The sequence below is a fragment of the Triticum dicoccoides genome, chromosome 7B (genome assembly GCF_002162155.2).
Source record: "Triticum dicoccoides isolate Atlit2015 ecotype Zavitan chromosome 7B, WEW_v2.0, whole genome shotgun sequence".
Classification (NCBI taxonomy): Eukaryota; Viridiplantae; Streptophyta; class Magnoliopsida; order Poales; family Poaceae; genus Triticum; species Triticum dicoccoides.
The window spans coordinates 636,454,821-636,478,183 of NC_041393.1; positions in this window are offsets into that span (position 1 = coordinate 636,454,821).

The window sequence follows — 23,363 nt, forward strand, 5'->3', positions numbered from 1 at the left end:
AAAAATCTGATGAATCGTCGTGTGTTTTCTAATTACAATGGTTAATATTCTAAAAGCAGTGGAAGAAACAAAGCGTGCCAATGCTTCAGTTTAGATTCTCACAAAAAATGCTTCAGTTTGAATTAAGTATTCTTCTTGAAAAAATAGCCATGAGAAGGAGCACACGAAAGCATGTCTAACGAATATGAAACTTTGACCAATAGTACATGCAACGTGCCAACTATGTACAACGGCTGCCTAAAGTGAATGTACACGCAATAATATATAGTCCGTTGATTTTAGTTGTAACCGCCGGGATTAAAAGATTTAAGAAATACACAGAACAATAGACGCGTAGGTCGAACGTGCAAGCCTCATGTGACAAGGAAATACTACATCACCTAAAAAAGACAATAAAAAAAATACTGCATGGAGTCATTCTTGGACATATATGACATGTATTACTTTTTTTTAGAACAATAGATGCGGAGGTCGAACGTACATGCCTCATGTGACAAGGAAATACTACATCTCCTAAAAAGACAAGGAAATACTACATGGAGTCATTCCTGGACATGTATCACGTGTATTTTTTTGTAGGGGTGTATCATGTGTATTTGGATGGATACGTGGTGTGCGGATCACAAGGATATCTGGAGTCCAACTGGAATTGCACTTGCATGCGCACATGCGAACTATATAGGATAACATACGTGCATACAAGGTCAAATCTATACTTGCACCGCAAAGCCTAGCAGATGTTATGATTTTTTTTGGCAAAAGTCCAGCAATAAAAAGACACGCACGTGAAGAAAGTAAGGAATATCGAACACATCATAATATCCCTGCACCTTAGCAACTGGGCAGCACAATACAGTGGCGACGACGTGCATTAAACAGAATGAAAGCCATGGACTAAGATAAAACCTATATTGGGTGAATTATAAGGAAACTCCTATTAGGTGAATAAAAACTACAATTTATATTTATCCATATCTTTTTGCGGGTGATACTTATTCATAAATTTAGCCCAATGAATGATATGAAGTCCTTAAATAACAAAGTTTTGGATAAAGTGAAAAATGACTTCAAATTTAGAGCAATTTGACAATAAATCTATCTTTTAGGAAAAATTGAACATCGTTCACAAGATCAATACTATAAAAAGAGTGAATGAGGACAGATGTTTTAATAATTTCTGATCAATATGCACTCATAATACATTGCCTAGGATGTGAGTAACACATATTTGACATCGAGATTGCAATAAACGAGAAAAATCAACTGCAATACTGTTTATGAATGGAATAGAAGATGAAAAGGTAAGATTAAACCATGTTATCTCAACACATACATAATTAGGAGATTAGTATGAACCTCATAATTTTGCATTACATTCAGTAGGCCACAAGTCATGTTATCTCAACACATACATTTTGCAATATCTTGAATACCAAGTGAGAAGAGTATATATTGGATACACATCATGCATGTGATGAAGTGACAAATTTATATGGATTTATATTTCACTGGGAGATGGGTTTTCCACATTAATGAAGGAAATGTCGTAAGCTTAAAAACAACAAAAAATACAAAGCATATAGAAAGGGGAGAAAGCATTTGAGTTGTAGTTAAAAGGATAATATTTGTAACAAAAATGTGAATGATAAACTTGATAGTATGCTGAAATTGCCTAACACATTTACTGTAAATTCGGAATCTTATGCAAAAATAAATGATTTATAACTAACATGCATGGGTTGAATCATGTGGCAGCGCTGCAGGTATAGAAAAAATAATTATAACTTACATGCTTGATTTGCTTCAATGGCATGGTTGCATGGCCAGGAAACTAGAATGATCAACTTTATAATTAACAACAACTCGAATTGCCTTGCTACCCATCAAGCCAAGAAACTTGAGTATTGATATACTTACGTCCCGTTCGGAATCGCTGCGCTCCCGTAGCGGGCGAAGCTACAGCTTCCTTGCTCCACGTATTCCGGGAGTCGGTGCATAGCCGAACAAGACCTTAAGGTCTTCAACTAAGATAGATACACACACAAAAAGTATGCAAATATTCTTATTTTAATTTCCATAAGTCACTGCACAAAAGAGGTTCATTACAAAAACAATACACGTTGAAAATGACATACAATAAACAAGTAATATTCTAGGCCACCACGCTAGTTATATTGTATAACGACCTGCATGTCGACTTGTGCCTCTATGTAAAATTCATTACTAGTTGTAGTAGTTGGATTATAGAGATTAGGTTGGTGGCTTGGTGTCCCGGCGTGACAAACAAGATGGAGTTCCTAGATGGTCATCGGAGTCGGAGCCGACCTAGAAGAACGTCCATGAAGGAGCCATACTATTTCACAATATATGTCTATATGTGATTGTTATGCTTCTTGTTTTCTATGCATGTTAGAATGGTAGAAAGATCCCTCATGAATATCAAGCGAATTGCCATCCCCGATGTTGCACATTCGCACGTCAAGTACGTCTAGTAGTGGGCTCATAAAATTGGGGTGCTGTTGGGTGTCCTTGAACTGAAGGGTTCGTGTCGGACACGGACATGCACTGCATCAGGTTTACTTGACAAGGCTATCAAAACGGTTTTGGCCCTTGTGGCAAAGAAGGTTGGAGCCGGGGTATGAGATACCTTCCCGACCGACAGGAGTCGTATAGAGATACAATTAGCAAGGAGTTGCTTACCAGATAGGTATGTTGGCTAGGAGTGATGCTAAAGCTCACTAGTCGCATGCGCTAGTCGGATCCTGAATCACTGAGAGTTTGCGGAGGGATGCTGACTTCAGTGGGAGTATTTCTGTTTAGGCTAGAATTACTCTACATAAACACATTGCTTATTGAATGCATATTTTCTGTTGTAGATCAATGGCACCACCTGCTCAACCCAACTTTGCATTGAAATCAATTCTGGAAAAGGATAAACTGAATGGAACAAACTTTACCACCTGGTATAGAAATCTAAGAATTGTTCTCAAGCAGGATAAAAAGGAACATGAGAGGATCCACTTCCAGAGGAACCTGCCAATAATGCTAATGCCACAACTAAGAATGCCTACCAGAAACTCGTTGATGAATCAACGGAGATCAGCTGTCTGATGCTGGCTTGTATGGAGCCCGATTTGCAACAGCATTTCGAAAATGTTGAGGCTTACGATATGATCGAGAGTCTCAAAAGCATGTTTCAGACACAGGATAAGACCGAAAGGTTCAACGTTTGGCGATCCTTGATGGATTGCAAGCTGCAGGAAGGTGATCCACTGAGCCCACATGTAATCAAGATGATCGGATATGTGCAAGCTTTGGGTCGTTTGGGCTTACCGCTCTTGGATGAGCGTGCTACAGATGCAGTTCTGGGTTCTCTTCCGCCTAGCTATGGGACGTTCATCTTGAACTATCATATGCATGGCAATGATAAGAAGCTCACTGAATTGCATGGGATGCTCAAAGTAGCACAGCAGGATATTAAGAAAGGCACGCATCAAGTGTTGGTGGTGCAGAAATTGGCTAAGTTAAAGAAGAGTTGGTCCAATAAAAAGGCTAAGGCAAAGGGCACAGAGACGGCAACCTCCGCCGCTGCGCCGAAGTCTGGACCGCACTCGAAGACCAGTTTCTATCATTGCAAGGAAACTGGTCACTGGAAGAGGAATTTTACCAAGTGGCTTGCTGAGCATGGCAAGAAGGCCGGAAATGCTTCTTCAGGCAAAGGTACACTTGTTGCATATGTATACCTTTCTGGCATACCTAGTAGCTCTTAGGTATTTGATACCGGATCGGTTGTTCATTTTTGCAACTCGATGCAGGGGCTGGTAAGAACTAGGCGCGTAGCACAAAGGGAGATTGACATCAGGGTCGACAACAAAGCAAGAGTTGCTTCGTTGGAGGTCGGCACGATGCTGCTCCAGCTTCCTTCCGAATTCGTGATGGAATTGAATAATTGTTATTACATTCCAGCACTTAGTCGGAACATTATTTCTATCTCATGTTTGATGAGTCAGGGTTATGAATTCAATTTAAAGGACAATGGTTTTTCGATATTTTTGAATGGTATGTTCCACGACTATGCGCCCATTCTTGATGGGCTATTCATATTGAATCTAGAACAGGAACCGGTCTATAACGTGAATGTCAAGAAGCATAAGCCTAATGAGATAAATCCAGCATGCTTCTGGCATTGCTGGCTTGGACACATTAGTCCGAAATGCATGAAGAAGCTCCATGATGATGGGCTCCTATCTTCGTCCGACTTCGGGTCGTTAGAGACATGTGAATCATGCTAGCTCGGCAAGATGACTAAGTCTCCTTTCGCAAAGAGTTGCGAGAGAACGTCCGAGCTGTTGGAACTGATACACAGTGATGTGTGTGGACCAATGAGCACAACTGCTAGAGGTGGCTATCAGTACTTCATGACTTTTACCGACGACTGGAGTAGATATGGATATATCTATTTGATGAGGCACAAGTCAGAAACTTTTGAAAAGTTCAAAGAGTTTCAGAACGAGGTTGAGAATCAGCTCGGCAAGACTATAAAGCTTATGCGATCGGATCATGGAGGTGAGTACATGAGCCAGGAGTTTGATGATCATCTGAAAAGTCGAGGTATAGTACCTCAGCTCACACCTCCGGGTACGCCACAGAGAAACGGCGTGTCAGATTGGAGGAATAGGACCTTTTTGGACATGGTCCGGTCTATGATGAGCAAATCGGATTTACCCTTGTCATTCTGGGGACACGATCTAGAAATTGCAGCTTTCACACTTAATGGAGTACCATCAAAATCCGTAGACAAGACACCACATGAGATTTGGGGTTGTGAAGCATTTGTCAAGCGACTTATGTTAGACAAGCTTACACCCTAGTCGGATAAATGCATATTCGGGGGATATCCGAGGGAAACCTTGGGATATAGCTTCTACAACCGGGAAGAGAACAAAGTGTTTGTTGCTCGGAACGGAGTTTTCCTTGAGAAAGAGTTTCTCAGTCGGGAGGCCAGTGGGAGGACGGTCGCACTCGAAGAAATTCGAGAACCACTCAGGGACGGCTCGGCTGGTGATGAGATCATACCGGAGTCTGTCAGAAAACCTGAAGTGGAAGCGGCACCTGAACCACGGATGTCATAAAGATTGTGCAGAATGCGCGATGTATTGTTGCTAGAAAGCGACGAGCCGGCCACATGTGCGGAATTGATGGTAATCCCAGATTCAGAGGCATGGCTCGAGGCCATGAGATCCGAGTTAAATTCCATGGATGATAATCAAGTCTGGGACTTGGTTGATCCGCCGCCTGGCATAACAGCCAATGGTTGCAAATGGGTCTTTAAGAAGAAAACCTATGTGGATGGAAATGTTCCAATCCACAAAGAATGGCTTGTCGCTAAGGGTTATGGACAAGTTCAAGGAATTGACTATGACGAGACTTACTCGCCGGTAGCGATGCTGAAGTCGGTAAGGATCGTTCTAGCTATAGTTGCATATTTCGATTACGAGATATGGCAGATGGATGTCAAGACGGCTTTCCTTCACGGAAATTTAATCGAGGACGTGTATATGATACAACCCGAGGGTTTTGTCGATTCGACTAGCGCTATTAAGGTACACGAGCTCAAGAGATCCATTTATGGGTTGAGGCAAGCATCTCGGAGCTGGAACATTCGTTTTGATGAGGTCGTCACTGGTCTCGGTTTCATGAAAAGCAAAGAGGAAGCTTGTTTATACAATAAGTTAAGTGGGAGCTCGATAGTGTTTTTGATCTTGTATGTGGATTACATACTACTGATCGGAAATGATGTTTCGATGTTGAACTCGGTCAAGGAATCATTGAATGGCAAGTTTTCGATGAAGGACCGTGGTGAGGCAGTCTATATTTTAGGAATTAAGATCTATAGAGATAGATCGAGAAGGCTGCTCGGCTTAAGCAAGAGCACGTCCATAGATAAAGTGTTGAAGAGGTTTAACATGAGTGAGGCTAAGAAAGGGTTCTTGCCACTCTCACATGGTATAAGGCTAAGCGAGACTTAGAGTCCTTTGACATCTGATGAGCGAAGCAGGATGAGTAGGATTCCGTATGCCTCGGCAATCGGATCCATCTATGCCATGATATGTATAAGGCCTGATGTTGCTTTTGCAATAAGCCTAACAAGTAGATACCAGGCCAACCCAGGTGAGAGTCACTGGGCAGAGGTAAAGACTATTTTGAAGTACCTGAAAAGGACTAAAGAGATGTTCCTAGTTTATGGAGGTGAGGAAGATCTCGTCGTATGGGGTTACGCCGACGCTAGTTTCCAAACCGATAGAGATGATTGTCGATCACAGTCCGGATTTGTGTATGTCATGAACGGAGGAGCAGTGAGCTGGATGAGTTCCAAGCAAGATACAATGGCTGATTCTACCACAGAAGCCGAATACATTGCGGCTTGTGAAGCTGCAAAGGAAGGTGTTTGTATCCGACATTTTCTGGATGATCTTGGTATTTTCCCAGCCTCGGTAAAACCGTTGGACCCTTATTGTGATAATTCTGGTGCCATCGCACAAGCCAAGGAGCCGAGGAATCACCACAAGGTCAGACACATAGATCGGAAATATTACCTGATATGAAAGATCGTAAAGAATGGAGATGTAGACATATGCATGTTGGAAATATGCCCTAGAGGCAATAATAAAATGGTTATTATTGTATTTCCTTGTTCATGATAATTGTCTATTGTTCATGCTATAATTGTATTAACTGTAAACCATAATACATGTGTGAATACATAGACCACAACATGTCCCTAGTTAGCCTCTAGTTGACTAGCTCATTGATCAATAGATGGTTATGGTTTCCTGACCATGGACATTGGATGTCATTGATAACGGGATCACATCATTAGGAGAACGATGTGATGGACAAGACCCAATCCTAAGCATAGCACAAGATCATGTAGTTCGTTTGCTAAAAGCTTTTCTAATGCCAAGTATCATTTCCTTAGACCATGTGATTGTGCAACTCCTGGATACCGTAGGAATGCTTTGGGTGTACCAAACGTCACAACGTAACTGGGTGGCTATAAAGGTGCACTACAGGTATCTCCAAAAGTGTCTGTTGGGTTGGCACGAATCGAGACTGGGATTTGTCACTCCGTATGACGGAGAGGTATCTCTAGGCCCACTCGGTGATGCATCGTCATAATGAGCTCAATGTGACTAAGTAGTTAGTCACGGGATCATGCATTATGGAACGAGTAAAGTGACTTGCCGGTAATGAGATTGAACGAGGCACTACTAGGAAAAGGGCTATAGATGGAAATGACACTAATGGCGCACCAGACATGTGGTGCGCCATTAGTATATACTAATGGCGCACCACCTTCTGATGCGCCATTAGTGTTGAAACTACTAATGGCGCACCCTGCCCACGGTGCGCCACTAGGTATTGGGATACCGACGATCGAATCTCAGGCAAGTAACATACCGATTGACAAAGGGACTTGTATACGGGATTGATTGAATCCCCAACATCGTGGTTCATCCGATGAGATCATCATGGAACATGTGGGAGCCAACATGGGTATCCAGATCCCGCTGTTGGTTATTGGCCAAGAACGTCTCGGTCATGTGTGCATGATTCCCGAACCCGTAGGGTCCACACACTTAAGGTTCGGTGACGCTAGAGTTGTTATGGGAAATTGTATGTGGTTACCGAAGGTTGTTCGGAGTCCCTGATGAGATCCCGGACATCACGAGGAGTTCCGGAATGGTCCGGAAGTGAAGATTTATATATGGGAAGTCCAGTTTCAGTCGCCGGAATGTTTTCGGGGGTTATCGGTATTGTACCGGGACCACCGAAAGGTGTCCGGGTGTCCACCGAATGGGGCCACCTGCCCCGGGGGACTTGATGGGCTGGATATGGGAGGGAAACAGCCCCCTAGTGGGCTGGTGCGCCCCCCAAGGGCCCAAGGTGCCTAGGATTTAGTAACCCTAGGGGAGGGGGCGCCTCCACTTTGCTTGGGGGGCAAGTCTCCCCCTCCTGGCCGCCGCCCCCCTCTAGATGGGATCTAAAGGGGCCGGCCCCCTATCCCCTTCACCCTATAAATAGAGGGGTGGTGGGAGGGATGTAGCACCCTTGCTTTTGGCGCAGCCCCTCCCTCCTCCAACTCTTCCTCCTCCTCCGTAGTGCTTGGCGAAGCTGTGCAGGAATACCACGAGCTCCACCACCACCATGTCGTCGTGTTGTCAAAGTTCTCCCTCAACTTCTCCTCTCCCCTTGCTGGATCAATAAGGAGGAGATGTCCCCGGGCTGTACGTGTGTTGAACGCGGAGGCGCCGTCGGTTCGGCGCTAGATCGGATCTTCCGTGATTTGAATCCCCGCGAGTACGACTCCATCAACCATGTTCTTGTAACGCTTCCTCTTAGCAATCTTTAAAGGTATGAAGATGCTCATCCACTCCCTCTCTTGTTTCTAGAATCTCCATAGATTGTTCTTGGTGATGCGTAGAAAATTTCGAATTTGTGCTATGTTCCCCAACAGTGGTATCAGAGCTAGGTCTATTGCGTAGATTCCATGCACGAGTACAACACAAGTAATTGTGGGCGTTGTTTAATTTCAATATGCTTACTGTTACTAGTCCTATCTTGTTTCGACGGTATTGTGGGATGAAGCGGCCTGGACCGACCTTACATGTACACTTACGTGAGACAGGTTCCACCAACTAACATGCACTTGTTGCATAAGGTGGCTAGCTGGTTCCAGTCTCTCCCACTTTAGTCGGATCGGATTCGATGAAAAGGGTCCTTATAAAGGGTAAATAGCAATTGGCATATCATCGGTGTGGCTTTGCGTAGGTAAGAAACGTTCTTGCTAGAAACCCGTAGCAGCCACGTAAAACATGCAACAACAATTAGAGGACGTCTAACTTGTTTTTGCAGGGTATGCTATGTGATGTGATATGGCCAAAAGAATGTGATGAATGATATGTGATGTATGAGATTGATCATGTTCTTCTAATAGGAATCACGACTTGCATGTCGATGAGTATGACAACCGGCAGGAGCCATAGGAGTTGTCTTCATTTATTATATGACCTGCGTGTCATTGAACAACGCCATGTAATTTACTTTACTTTATTGCTAACTATTAGCCATAGTAGTAGAAGTAATAGTTAGCGAGACAACTTCATGGAGACACGATGATGGAGATCATGATGGTGGAGATCATGGTGTCATGCCGGTGACGAAGGTGATCATGTCGCGCCTCAATATGGAGATCAAAGGCGCAAGATGATGATGGCCATATCATGTCACTTTATGATTTGCATGTGATATTTGTCATGTTCACATCTTATTTTCTTAGAACGACAGTAGCATAAATAGGATGATCCCTCACTAAAATTTCAAGAAAGTCTTCCCCCTAACTCTGCACCGTTGCGAAAGTTTGTTGTTTCGAAGCACCACATGATGATAGAGTGTGATAGATTCTAACGTTCACATACGACGGGTGTAAGCCAAATTTACACATGCAAAACACTTAGGTTGACTTGACGAGCCTAGCATGTACAAACATGGCCTCGGAACACAAGAGACCGAAAGGTCGAACATGAGTCGTATAGTAGATACGATCAACATGAAGATGTTCACCGATGATGACTAGTCCGTCTCACGTGATGATCGGACACGACCTAGTTGACTCAGATCATGTATCACTTAGATGACTAGAGGGATGTCTATCTAAGTGGGAATTCATTAGATGAACTTAACTATCCTGAACATAGTCAAAAGGTCTTTGTAAATTATGTCGTAGCTCACGTTTTAGTTCTACTATTTTAGATATATTCCTAGAGAAAATTTAGTTGAAAGTTGATAATAGCAATTATGTAGACAGGATCCGTAAAACCGAGGATTGTCCTCATTGCTGCGCAGAAGGCTTATGTCCTTGATGCACCGCTCGGTGTGCTGAACCTCGAATGTCATCTATGGATGTTGCGGACATCTGACATACATGTTCTGATGACTACGTGATAGTTTAGTAAGGTTAAACGGTTTAGAATTGAGGAGCCGAAGACGTTTTTGAAACATCGCGGAACATATGAGATGTTCCAAGGGCTGAAATTGGGATTTCAGGCTAGTGCCCATGTCAAGAGGTATGAGACCTCTGACAAGTTTCTTAGCCTACATACTAAGGGAGAAAAGCTCAACCGTTGAGCATGTGCTCAGATTGTTTGAGTACTACAATCACTTGAATCGAGTGGGAGTTATTCTTCCAGATGAGATAGTGATGTTTCTCCAAAGTCACTGTCACCAAGCTACTAGAGCTTCGTGTTGAACTATAACATATCAGGGATAGATATGATGATCCTTGAGCTATTCGCGATGTTTGACACCGTGAAAGTAGAAATCAAGAAGGAGCATCAATTGTTGATGATTAATGAAACCACTAGTTTCAAGAAGGGCAAGGGCAAGAAGGTATACTTCATGAAACGGCAAAAACAGTTATTGCTCTAGTGAAGAAACCCAGGGTTGAACCCAAACCCGAGACTAAGTGCTTCTGTAATAAGGGCAACGGTCACTGGAGCAGAATTACCCTAGATACTTGGTAGATAAGAAGGCAGGCAAGGTCGACAGAAGTATATTGGATATACATTATATTAATGTGTACTTTACTAGTACTCTAGTAGCACCATGGTAATAGATACCGGTTTGGTTGCTAAGTGTTAGTAACCCGAAATAAAAGGCTACAGAGTAAACGGAGACTAGCTAAAAGCAAGGTGATGATGTATGTTGGAAGTATGTCCAAGTTTGATGTTATCAGACATCGCACGCTCCCTCTACCATCGGGATTAGTGTTAAACCTAAATAATTGTTATTTGGTGTTTGCGTTGAGCATATACATGATTGGATTATGTTTAACGCAATACGGTTATTCATTTAAGGAGAAGAATGGTTACTCTGTTTATTCGAATAATACCTTCAGTGGTCTTGCACCTAAAATGAATGGTTTATTGAATCTCGATCGTAGTGATACACATGTTCATGCCAAAAGATATAAGATATTAATGATACTACCACCTACTTGTGGCACTGCCATTTGAGTCATATTGGTATAAAACGCATGAAGAAGCTCCATGTTGATGGATCTTTGGACTCACTCGTTTTGAAAAGATTGAGACATGCGAACCATGTCTATTGGTATATACACATGAAGAAACTCCATGTAGATGGAACGTTTGGACTCACTTGATTTTGAATCACTTGAGACATGCAAATCATACCACATGGGCAAGATGACTGAAAAGCCTCGTTTTCATTAAGATGGAGCAAGAAAGAAACTTGGTGGAAGTAATACATTTTGATGTGTGCAGTCCAATGAGTGCTAAGGCACATAGTTGATATCGTTATGTTCTTACTTCACAGATTATTTGAGTAGATGCCAAGTGTATTTACTTGATGAAACAAAAGTCTGAATTATTGAAAGGTTCAAGTAATTTCAGAGTGAAGTTGAAGATTGTCGTGACAAAAGGATAAAATGTCTATGATATGATCATAGAGATGAATATCTGAGTTATGAGTTTGGTATACAATTAAGACATTGTGGAAATTGTTTCACAACTAATACCACCTGGAACACCATAATGTGATGGTGTGTCCGAACATCATAGCTGCACCCTATTGGATATGGTGCATACCATGATGTCTCTTATCGAATTACCACTATCTTTTATGGGTTAGGCATTAGAGACAACCGCATTCACTTTAAATAGGGCACCACGTAATTCCGTTGAGATGACACCGTATGAACTATGGTTCAGAGAAACCTAAGCTGTCATTTCTTAAAAGTTTGGGGCTGCGACGCTTATGTGAAAAAGTTTCATCCTAATTAGGTCGAACCAAAAACGGATAAATGCATCTTCATAGGACACCCAAAACAGTTGGGTATACCTCCTAATTCAGATCCGGAAGCAAAAATGATTGTTTCTAGAAATGGGTCCTTTCTTGAGGAATAGTTTCTCTCGAAAGAATTGAATGGGGGGATGGTGGAGACTTGATGAGGTTATTGAACCATCACTTCAACTAGTGTGTAGCAAGGCATAAGAAGTTGTTCCTGTGGCACCTACACCAATTGAAGTGGAAGCTTATGCTAGTGATCATGAAATTTCGGATCAAGTCACTACCAAACCTCGTAGGCCGACAAGGATGTGCGTACTACTTCAGACTGGTACGTGCTCCTGTCTTGGAGGTCATGTTGCTAGACAACAATGAACCTATGAGCTATGGAGAAGCGATGGTGGGCCCGGATTCCGACAAATGGCTCGAGGCCATAAGATCCGAGAGAGGATCCATGTATGAAAACAAAGTGTAGACTTTGGAAGAACTACTTGATGGTCGTAAGGCTATTGGGTACAGATGGATTTCAAAAGGAAGAAAGACAATGATGGTAATTGTCACCATTAAGAAAGCTCGACTTGTCGCTAAGATAATTTCCGACAAGTTCAAGGAGTTGACTATGATGAGGCAAGCATCTTGGAGCTGGAACATTCATTTTGATGAGGTCGTCATTGGTGTCGATTTCATCAAAAGCAAAGAGGACGCTTGTTTATACAAGAAGTTAAGTGGGAGCTCGATAGTGTTTTTGATCTTGTATGTGGATGACATACTACTGATCAGAAATGATGTTTCGATGTTGAACTCGGTGAAGGAATCATTAAATGGCAAGTTTTCGATGAAGAACCTTGGTGAGGCAGTCTATATTTTAGGCATTAAGATCTATAGAGATAGATCGAGAAGGCTGCTCGGCTTAAGCCAGAGCACGTAAATAGATAAAGTGTTGAAGTGGTTTAACATGAGTGAGGTGAATAAAGGGTTCTTGCCACTCTCACATGGTATAAGGCTAAGCGAGACTCAAAGTCCTTCAACATCTGATGAGGGAAGCAGGATGAGTAGGATTTCGTATGCCTCGGCAATCGGATCCATCATGTATGACATGATATGTACAAGGCCAGATGTTGCTTTTGCAAAAAGCCTAACAAGTAGATACCAGGCCAACCCAGGTGAGAGTCACTGGGCAGCAGTAAAGACTATTTTGAAGTACCTAAAAAGGACTAAAGAGATGTTCCTAGTTTATGGAGGTGAGGAAGAGCTCGTCGTAAGGGGTTACGTTGACGCTAGTTTCCAAATCGATAGAGATGATTGTCGATCACATTCCGGATTCGTGTATGTCGTCATGAATGGATGAGCAGTGAGCTAGATGAGTTCCAAGCAAGATACGGTGGCCGATTCTACCACAGAAGCCGAATACATTACGGCTTGTGAAGCTGCAAAGGAAGGTGTTTGGATCCGGCATTTTCTGGATGATCTTGGTATTTTCCCAGCCTCAGTAAAACTGTTGGACCTTTATTGTGCTAATTCTAGTTCCATCGCACAAGCCAAGGAGCCGAGGAATCACCAAAAGGTCAGACACATAGATCGTAAATTTCACCTGATACGAAAGATCGTAAAGAATGGTGATGTAGACATATGCAAAATTCACACAGATGCAAATGTTGTAGATCCGTTGACTAAGCCGCTTCCACAACCCAAGCATCAGGGGCACGTTAGAGCTATGGGCATTTGATGTCTATTTGATTGACTCTAGTGCAAGTGAGAGACTGTTGGATATATGCAATCATGTATGATGATATTTCCTATGTGTTTATGAATAAAGATACTCCTTGGACATTATCAATGATGTGTATCAGCAAGTAGGTGACTTGTTTGTGGGACTGTGCATTGTATGATGACTGTCCTAAAAGGTCCCTAGTCGAAAGGGCTGTGCGGACGCGCAGCCGACTAGACTAGCATATGACATGGTCGATGGCTTGGTCTCACTAGCCATGAAGCATTGGATGCTAACCGGATAATATGGACTTGGAAAGGTCTGGTCTGATTCGACGTAGTCGGATCTGAGTCGAGATAAGGCCCAAGTCGGACAGACCCAACTATGAGACGCAGCGATAGGTCATCTGTGAGTCTCTAGTACAACATACATTCTATGTCCTAAGACCTGAGCTGACGCATGTACTCGGGATGGTGACAGACTTCCTTTGGGCCAACCAAACGCTACTCCGTGACTGGGTAGTTACAAAGGTAGGTTCGGGTTTGTCCAGTCCCATGCTGCAAGACATGGTCGAGCGAGATGGGATTTGCCCCTCTGATTAGGAGAGATATATTATGGGCCCCTTGTGTGATCCGACCAGGATAAGCATGGCCATGCGAATAGGATTATGAGATAATCCGGATAGTGGTCGGAATCACTAGAACGAGAAAGAGGTCGGGCTAGCACAAGGATGACAATCTCGCCTTGAGCCCGACAACATATATCGTGTGGCAAAGGGAACAGACGTGTGACATGTTGTACAGGTTCGCCTAACCAGCTTCATAGTCTGCTTGGTGTTCAGCATGCCTTGCTAGAGGCCGCTACCAACCATGCAGTTCAGAGGTGATCCGAACTGCGACCAAGCCGACTTGAACCTAAGGGGTCGCGCGCTTAAGGGAAGGAACCTACGAGGTCGGATCCGAGGACACCGGTCGGATGTGATCCGAACTATATTCGGATTATGGCCGGGTAGACTTGTGGGCTTTAGGGATCGTGCGTGTTTCAATTGTTGAGCCCGTGACAGACGCCTATATAAAGTGGAGGTGCAGCACACTCATGCAGTTGATCGCTTTGGTGCCGTCACTAGGGTTTGCATGTGTTGCGACTAGGCACCTCCACTCACCGCCGACTGTGTGTTCAGACCTAGCAGTCCGCCACATGGCTTTCCTCCTGCACACGCGGATACCCATAGAGGTGGTGCACTTGCACCGCTCCGGTGAACTTGTACATACAATCGGACGACCGGCTATTCGTTGGGAGATCGTACGAGGAGGAGACGATCCACACGGACGCGCTGCTCCAACTCTTCTTCCGCTGCACGGCACTGCGCGTCTAGTGGTAACGAACTGTGATCCATCTCACGTAGCATGTTCCTGGATTTTCTGCATGTAGGATTTTTAAATTTGAAGTCGACGCACCCTACCGTAGATCCCAACAGAAACTACTCTTCTTGTGTATCCTGCATCAGTCACTTATGATGGGACACCTTTAAGTTGGCAGTGTGATATTGGTTTGCGTCTTCAATATGATTTCTAGCATGTATTGCTTCTAGTTTGATGAACGCCACCTATGACGAGACAATTTTAACTTGACAGAGTGATATTGATTGCACCTTCCATATGGTGTCTAGTTTGTAGTGCTTCTAATTTGTTGAAGTGCCTTCTGCTTAGTTACCACATCATAGGTGTGAATATTTCAAGCCGTCCATTTTTTCGTACATATTCCATCCTCGTATCATGACTTTGCCTTTCATCAGAGTAGCGTTCGTCAGTATCATGCATGAATGAGTTCTGAAGAGCGAATTATATTCCTTTTTCTTGTTGGTATGACCTCACAATGCAAAATAAATAAAGCTGAAGGAAATTGGCAAGGCATTAGATGATGGTGGTCCTTCTGAACAACTGAAACGGAGGTTCTCTACAGATTCTACTCCGCCATCCTCCCAACAAGATTCGCAAGACAACGCAAGGCTAGACAGTCAACGTAGCTGTGTAGATGATGAGCACATCTCCCCTACTCCACCATCAAAGGTTCTTGTTCTAACTTCTCACTATTATATGTGGTTGCATGTTGCTGTCGGTGTACTAGAGTAGGGGTACCCTATTACCCCGAACTCGTGCACGGGCAGTTGCAGCGCCCCGCGGCAAGGCTCGCCGGGTGACCGCCAGGACCCTCCGTGGTTCCCTTGAAGACCATTCAAGAACAAAATACTCAAACCAAGGCCCCGGTAAGAGGAGCTTACCGGGAAGGCCAACCAAGGCCCCGGCAAGAGGAGCTTGCCGGGAAGATACAAGACCCTGGCAAGAGGAGCTTGCCGGGAACGCCACTCAAGACATACCAAGAAAGCTTGCCTCGACGCGCCCTGCATCCCGGCAAGATCCGGCGAGCGACAAGCTTCCGGACGCGACAAGACGACGGCCGCGGCAAGGAGCTTGCCGCGGGAAACCCCCACTACATGCCCGCGCTCCAGCTCACCTGCTAACGTGTCGCTCTGGGACTCTCCCAGAGCGCACGTGGCGGGAGGCCGTGCAGCTAGGGGTACGTGGTGGCAAGCAGAGATGAAGAGAAGCCGATCGTGGCAAACGGTGGCTCTCCTAACGGTCACCTTTTGCACTCTTTAGGAGACTCAGACAGGCATTTAATGCCCTTGTCCCCTGCCGTTAGAGTTAGGTAGGGTGCACTGTATCCACAGTAGCGGTAGCTACACCTACCACATCCTTTTCCATTTTTACCCTTCTTGTCTACGTTGCCCCCTGTCGGTGACCCCTTGAGTATAAAAGGAGGCCCAAGCGCAACGTAGAAAGGCTGCCGAGGGTCGGGGGGTTCAGAGACTCGGCCAGCTCGGCTCGCTCAACACCAGAGACACTCTTACGCTCAGTCTGGTAGCGTCCATCGCTCCTGAGCAAGAATCCAATATACACAAACAAGCAGCAGTAGGGTTTTACGCATCCGTGCGGCCCGAAGCTGGGTAAAAATCTCCCCTCATGCACTGCCTCGATCCGCTCTTTGTGCGCTCTCCGCCCCCCACCGAACCGAAAAGGGTCCCTGTCCCCATAGGTGTTGGCGGGAATCAGCATCGCCCCCAACACCTCTGGCGCGCCAGGTAGGGGGCGTCGAGATCGTGCGAACCCGATCCGGCGTGCACACATCCTAGATCTTCATCGCCTTCATCAACATGCCACCGAAGAAGAAGAATTCGGAGGCAGCTGTTCCGTCCACGTCGCTTCCACTGCCTCTGGAGCAAACAGATGGTGGAATGTACGCCGGCGGAGGAATGGGCGTCGACGAGGGTGCCCACAGCGCTGCCAAGTCCAAGGACAAGGCGGCACAGACCTCGGCGTCCATGCGCGCTCCGCGTCTCTCTCAAGAGGCGCGGGACCAGTAGCGTCATAGCGTTCGCAGCGCCATACGTCCGCTGACCCAAGATCAAGCTGGTGGTTCACGCGGCGCTCAAGACCAGCATGCACGCCAGCATGCTGGCCCCAGCGAGGTACGGTCTCCGGGACGGGACGCTGCTCCTTCTAACTTGGTTAGGAGTCCGACCACGCCCCTCTCCTCGCACCGTTCACCTCTGCCGCCCACCACCCCAGCAGAAGCCTTGGCGCGGGCCCAGCTGCTCCTGGACTATCCTCCGGCGGCGGACAAGACCGACGAATGGAGGGCCACTATCCAGAGCCTCATCGGCTTCGCTAATGGCGACACTGTGCGGCAGCCAAGCGCCTCGCTGCCGCGGCAGGACAACCAGACGCGAGCCGATGGCAACAAGACGGAGGGAGGTGCGACTTCCATGCACTCTCCACTACGAAGGTAAAGATTGCCTACTCGCCGGGTCCACCCCAACAGCGGCTCCACCGCATCGTCGGACCCACGAGCTCGTCACGACTAGCGTCAAGTTCTCCATGAACGGCAAAAAGAAGATGCTCGGACCCGCATCGAGCGCCGAAGAGAAGCGCGACGTCAATCCGACAAGCGCGCTGGCCTCTCTGTTGACATGCATGCGCCAGGGGAACCAGGCGATCAACCGTACGCGGTAGGTTGTCCTGCGTCGGCATCTACACCATTGCAGTGCAAGCTGCCGGGGGACGAGATGACAAGATCCTTGCCAACTACTTCCCGCTGGTACTCAAGCCCAATGTCAGATCCTGGCTCATGCACTTGCCGGACAACTCCGTATCTTCCTGGGCTGATCTGTGCCATCAGTTTGTCGGCGCCTTTACAGGCGGCCACAAGCCACATGGCCAAGAGAGCGATCTTCATCTGCTCGCCCAGAAGGAAGGAGAGCCACTGCGCAAGTACATTCAAAGATTCAGCCGTGTACATCACAACATCCCAGACGTCCACCCCGCCGCGATCATTAGCGCGTTCCATCAGAACGTGCAAAATCGAAGGATGAGGGAGGAGATGGCGATGTGTAAGATCAGAGACGTCAGCGAGCTTTATGCCCTGGCTGACAAGTGTGCACGCGCTGAAGAGGGGAGGAAGCTCCCCGGAGAGAGTACAGGGGCAGGAGGATCTGACAGTGAGGATGCTGCCCCGGCGAGGAAAGGCCGGCGGCGGAACTACCGAAGGAATAAGGGTAAGGAAGTGCTAGCTGTTGAGCAGACCGGCAACGGAGGTGGCGCCAAGGAAGCTAAGGCTGGTGGCTCCGACAAGGAGGCCCATCCTGTGGCGGCCGCCGACAAGCAGGATAGCTCCGGCAGGCAGTATTGCAAGATTCACCGCACCAAGGGTCACGATCTCCAGAACTGCAAAAAGGTCGAACAGCTTGCTGAGCAGCAGAAGGCTGAATACGAGCGACGCGACAAAGAGAAGGCCCAGGAAAGAACTGGTGAATCCGGCAAGAAACGCCCCGGCCGGGGGGGGACGCCGCGGCAAGGCCAAGCAGCGGCAAGGACACAGACCTCCCCGCGGCCGCGACAAGGATGAAGATGACGACGATGACGAAGACATGGATGACGATGAGGCCGATGAGCAGGAATTTCAGAAAGCCACAGAGGTCCTGTGCGTTGACGGTGGCGCCTCTCTGCATACTTCGCACCGCCAGCTAAAACAGTGGATGCGGGAAGTGAATGCAGCAGAGTCATCCATAGAGTCACGCAAGCCCCTGAAATGGTCCAGCACGCCTATCATCTTCGACATTGGGGATCATCCTGATCGCGTAACTGCGGTCGGGTGCTTGCCGATGTTGGTCTCACCAACTATCCGCAACCTCAAGGTCACAAAGATGCTAGTTGACGGCGGGGCCGGCTTGAATCTCATCTCCTCCGCGGTCCTTCACAAACTTCAGATCCCTGACAGCGAGCTCGAAGAGACCGGCACATTCCAAGGAATCAACCCGGGAAGGAGCAAGCCGAAAGGGAAGATCACACTGCCGGTCACATTTGGCAGCGAGCTGAATTTCAGAACTGAGAGGGTCACATTTGAGGTTGCCGATTTTCCATTGCCCTACAATGGGATCCTGGGCCCTCCAGCGCTCGCCAAGTTTATGGCAGCCTCTCACTATGCATACAACGTGCTCAAAATGCCAGGCCCGATAAGTGTCATCTCTGTCCCCGGTGACAAGGAGGATGCCCTTATCTGCGCCGACAAGATCTGCCGGGAAGCAGCAGCCGCAGCTGATCACCGTACACTTGCCACTGAAGCTCCCGGGGAGAACAAGAAGGCCAAGTCCGGCAAGAGCTCTGATGCCCACTCCGGCAAGCGCACCTCTTCAGAGTGCTGCGCTACCGTCGAGGACGCACCAACGAACTCTACCGGCAAGTGCAAGAAGATGATGGCAGCTCCACCCGAGACCAAGAAGGTGTCCACCAAGGAGGACGGCACTGGTGGTACCTTCACCATCAGTGCCACGCTTGACCCCAAATAGGAAAGCGTGCTCGTTGCTTTCCTGCGGGCGAATGTCGACGTGTTTGCATGGCAACCGTCTGATATCCCCGGTGTTCCCAGGAGAGTAATCAAGCACCACCTTGCCGTCTGTCCTCATGCGCGGCCCGTCAAGCAGAGAGTCAGGAAGCAAGCGATGGAGCGCCAAGAGTTCATTGCAGAAGAAATCAGGAAATTGGAAGCAGCAGGCCTTGTTAGAGGAGTGCTCCATCCCACGTGGCTGGCCAATCCTGTAGTCGTGCGCAAGGCGAACGGGAAATGGAGGCTTTGTATAGACTTCACTGATGTCAATAAAGCCTGAACGAAAGATCCATTTCCCTTGCCACGCATTGACCAGATTGTTGACTCCACAGCTGGATGTGATTTGCTTTCATTTCTTGATGCGTATTCAGGATACCATCAAATCTTCATGGCATAAGAGGATGAGGAGAAAACCGCATTTATCACCCCTTGTGGCACATACTGTTTTGTACGAATGCCCTTTGGGTTGAAGAATGCTGGTTCAACATTTGCAAGAGTAGTCCACGTCGCCTTTGAGCCACAGATACATAGAAATGTGGAAGCCTACATGGATGATATAGTGGTCAAGAGCAAGGACAAGGCTACCCTGATCCAAGATTTAGAAGAAACTTTTGCAAATCTGCGCAAGATTAACCTCAAGCTCAACCCCGAGAAGTGCGTGTTTGGAGTCCCTTCCGGCAAGCTTCTCGGGTTCTTTGTGTCTCAGCGGGGAATTGAAGCCAACCCCGACAAGATTAAAGCCATCGAGCAGATTGAAGCACCGAAGCGCGTCAAGGAGGTGCGAAGGCTTGCCGGTTGCGTCGCTGCTCTCAGCAGGTTTATCTCTAAGTATGCTGAGCGCGCCCTGCCATTTTTCAAAATATTGAAAAAGGCAGGTCCAATGAAATGGACTTCGGAAGCGGAGGCTGCGCTGCAGGACTTGAAGAGGTACCTGTCCTCCACTCCAATACTTGTCGCACCTAAGCCACAAGAGAAGTTGCTGCTGTACCTAGCGGCAACCAATCAAGTGGTTAGTGCTGCGTTAGTAGCGGAGAGGGAGGCGGACGATGAACCAGCAACCGCAGCAAGTGAATCCGGCGGCAAGCAGGGGGCTTCTCCGACAAGCTCTGGTCCGGCAAGCTCTGATCCCGACAAAGATGGATCTGCGCAGATGTGCAAGGAGGTGCAGAAGAAGATGGTGCAGCGCCCAGTTTACTTTGTCAGCTCCCTTCTCCAGGGGGCTAGGTCGAGGTACTCTGGTGTGCAAAAACTGCTTTTCGGCCTTCTCATGGCCTCGAGAAAGCTGCGCCATTACTTCCAGGCACACGAGATCACAGTCGTCACTCGCTTCCCGCTGAGAAGGATACTGCAGAATCCAGAAGCAATAGGCAGGATAGTCGAGTGGGCCTTGGAACTGTCAAGCTTTGGCCTCAACTTTGAGAGCACTGCAACTATCCAAAGCAGGGCATTGGCAGAGTTCATAGCAGAGTGGACGCCAACTCCAGATGAAGAAATTCCAGAGACGAGCATCCCCGTCAAGGAGACAAGCAAAGAGTGGCTGATGTACTTTTATGGTGCCTTCTCGCTGCAAGGCGCCGGTGCTGGCGTGCTGCTTATCGCACCCACCGGAGAGCACCTCAAATACATAGTCCAGATGCACTTTCCCAAAGAGCAAGCAACCAACAATACTGCAGAGTATGAAGGATTGCTTGCCGGTCTCAGAATAGCAGCCGACCTTGGGATCAAGAAGGTCATAATCAGGGGTGACTCGCAGCTTGTCGTCCGCCAAGTGAACAAGAACTACCAGAGCCCGTTGATGGAAGCATATGTTGATGAAGTGAGGAAGCTAGAAGAGCGCTTTGACGGCCTACAAATGGAGCATATCCCAAGAGCTCAGAATGACATTGCTGATGGCCTGTCAAAATGCGCTGCACTAAAGTTGCCTGTGGAACCAGGGATCTTTGTGCTCAAGCTGACTCAGCCTTCCGTGGCACCATCAACTAGACAGAATAAAAAGAGGAAGTTGGTTTCAGGTGACTACTTTCCGGCAGAGCACCCCGAAGCCGCCGCCAAGAAAGTCCCCAAGATCAACGCCAACGATGCTGAGGGGCAGTCTGCTCCGGCAAACCTTGTGGTTTGTTCCGTCGAAGCAAACGCTCCCGACAAGTTTTGCTCCGGCAAGCTTGCCGGGGAACATCACGCTCCGGCCGAATCATAGGATCTTGCCGTAGAAGCGGATGTTCCCGCAGCAACAGGTATGCCTTTAGTCCTTGTTGTCGAGCCGCAAGCTCCAGCATGGGCGCATCAGATTGTCCGTTTCCTCCAGACAGGAGAGCTTCCCGAAGAGCAAGAAGAAGCTGAAAAAGTAGCCCGGCAGTCAAGTATGTACAAGTTTGTCAACAGCACACTGTACAGAATAAGACTCAACGGTGTGAAATTGAAGTGCATTCGCCGGGAAGATGGGCAACAGCTGTTGGCAGAGATACATGGAGGCATATGTGGTCACCACATTGGCGCAAGAGCACTTGTCAGCAAAGCATTCCGACAAGGCTTCTTTTGGCCGACAGCCCTCCAGGATGCAACTGCCCAAGTAACCAAGTGTGAAGCGTGCCAGTTCCATTCCAAACAGATACACCAGCTAGCTCAAGATCTCCAGACGATCCCTTTATCCTGGCCATTTTCGGTCTGGGGGCTCGACATCCTCAACCCCTTCCCCCGAGTTGTCGGGGGCTTTGAGTTCTTGTACCTTGCAATCGCCAAGTTCACAAAGTGGCCGGAAGTGGAACCAGTGAGGAAGGTGACAGCACAGTCAGCAATCAAGTTCTTTAGGTCGATTGTTTGCCGTTTCGGGATCCCGAACAGGATCATCACCGACAACGGCATGCAATTTACGAGCCACACCTTCATGCAGTACGTCCAAGATCTTGGCGCCAAGGTCTGCTTCGCTTCTGTTGCTCATCCAAGAAGCAACGGTCAAGCGGAGAGGGCAAACGCTGAAGTGCTGCGAGGCCTCAAGACTAGAACTTTCGACAGACTGCGCAAGTGCGGAAGAAACTGGATCGAGGAGCCGCCGGTGGTTCTTTGGTCGATCAGGACGACGCCAAATCGAGCCACTGGCCAGACACCCTTCGCTCTAGTCTATGGAGCGGAGGCAGTTCTCCCCACGGAACTCATATACGGGTCACCTCGAGTGCTCGCTTATGATGAACTTGAGCAAGAGCAGCTGCGGCAAGATGACGCGCTGCTCCTTGAGGAAGACCGTCTCCAGGCTGCTGTGCGAGCCGCTCGCTACCAGCAAGCTCTGCGCCGCTACCATAGCCGCAGAGTCAATGCCAGGAGTCTCGAGGAAGGCGACCTTGTTCTTCGGCGCGTTCAGTCGGCCAAGAATTCCAACAAGTTGACGCCGAGGTGGGAAGGCCCTTATCGGGTGAAACGAGTCACCAGGCCCGGCGCTGTCCGCCTTGAGACCGAAGATGGCATTCCGGTGAGCAACTCCTGGAACATTGAACATCTTCGTAAGTTTTACCCATAAGGCGCGGTTGTCGGACCCTGTCCGGCAACCACCTTCCTGTACAAGTCTTGCCGCTGTTGCATGTAATCCTTTGTACAGTGCTGGGCGCAGACCCCGTGCACTAGTAAAGTTCATGTGCCCCGCACATCTTGTCAGTTTCCTTATGCTATGATCCTTTTTCGCATATATTATCTGACACTTTGTGCAGCACCAGACCCCGGTAAGCGATAACGAGCCCAAGGCTCCATATCATTGCTTTATTTCTCTGTCTCTTTCTCAAAAGAAGGAAGATTCCCTCGCCCACAAGGTTTACCGAGGGGGAAGGAGAGGATAATGGTGTGGACCAGGCCGTTC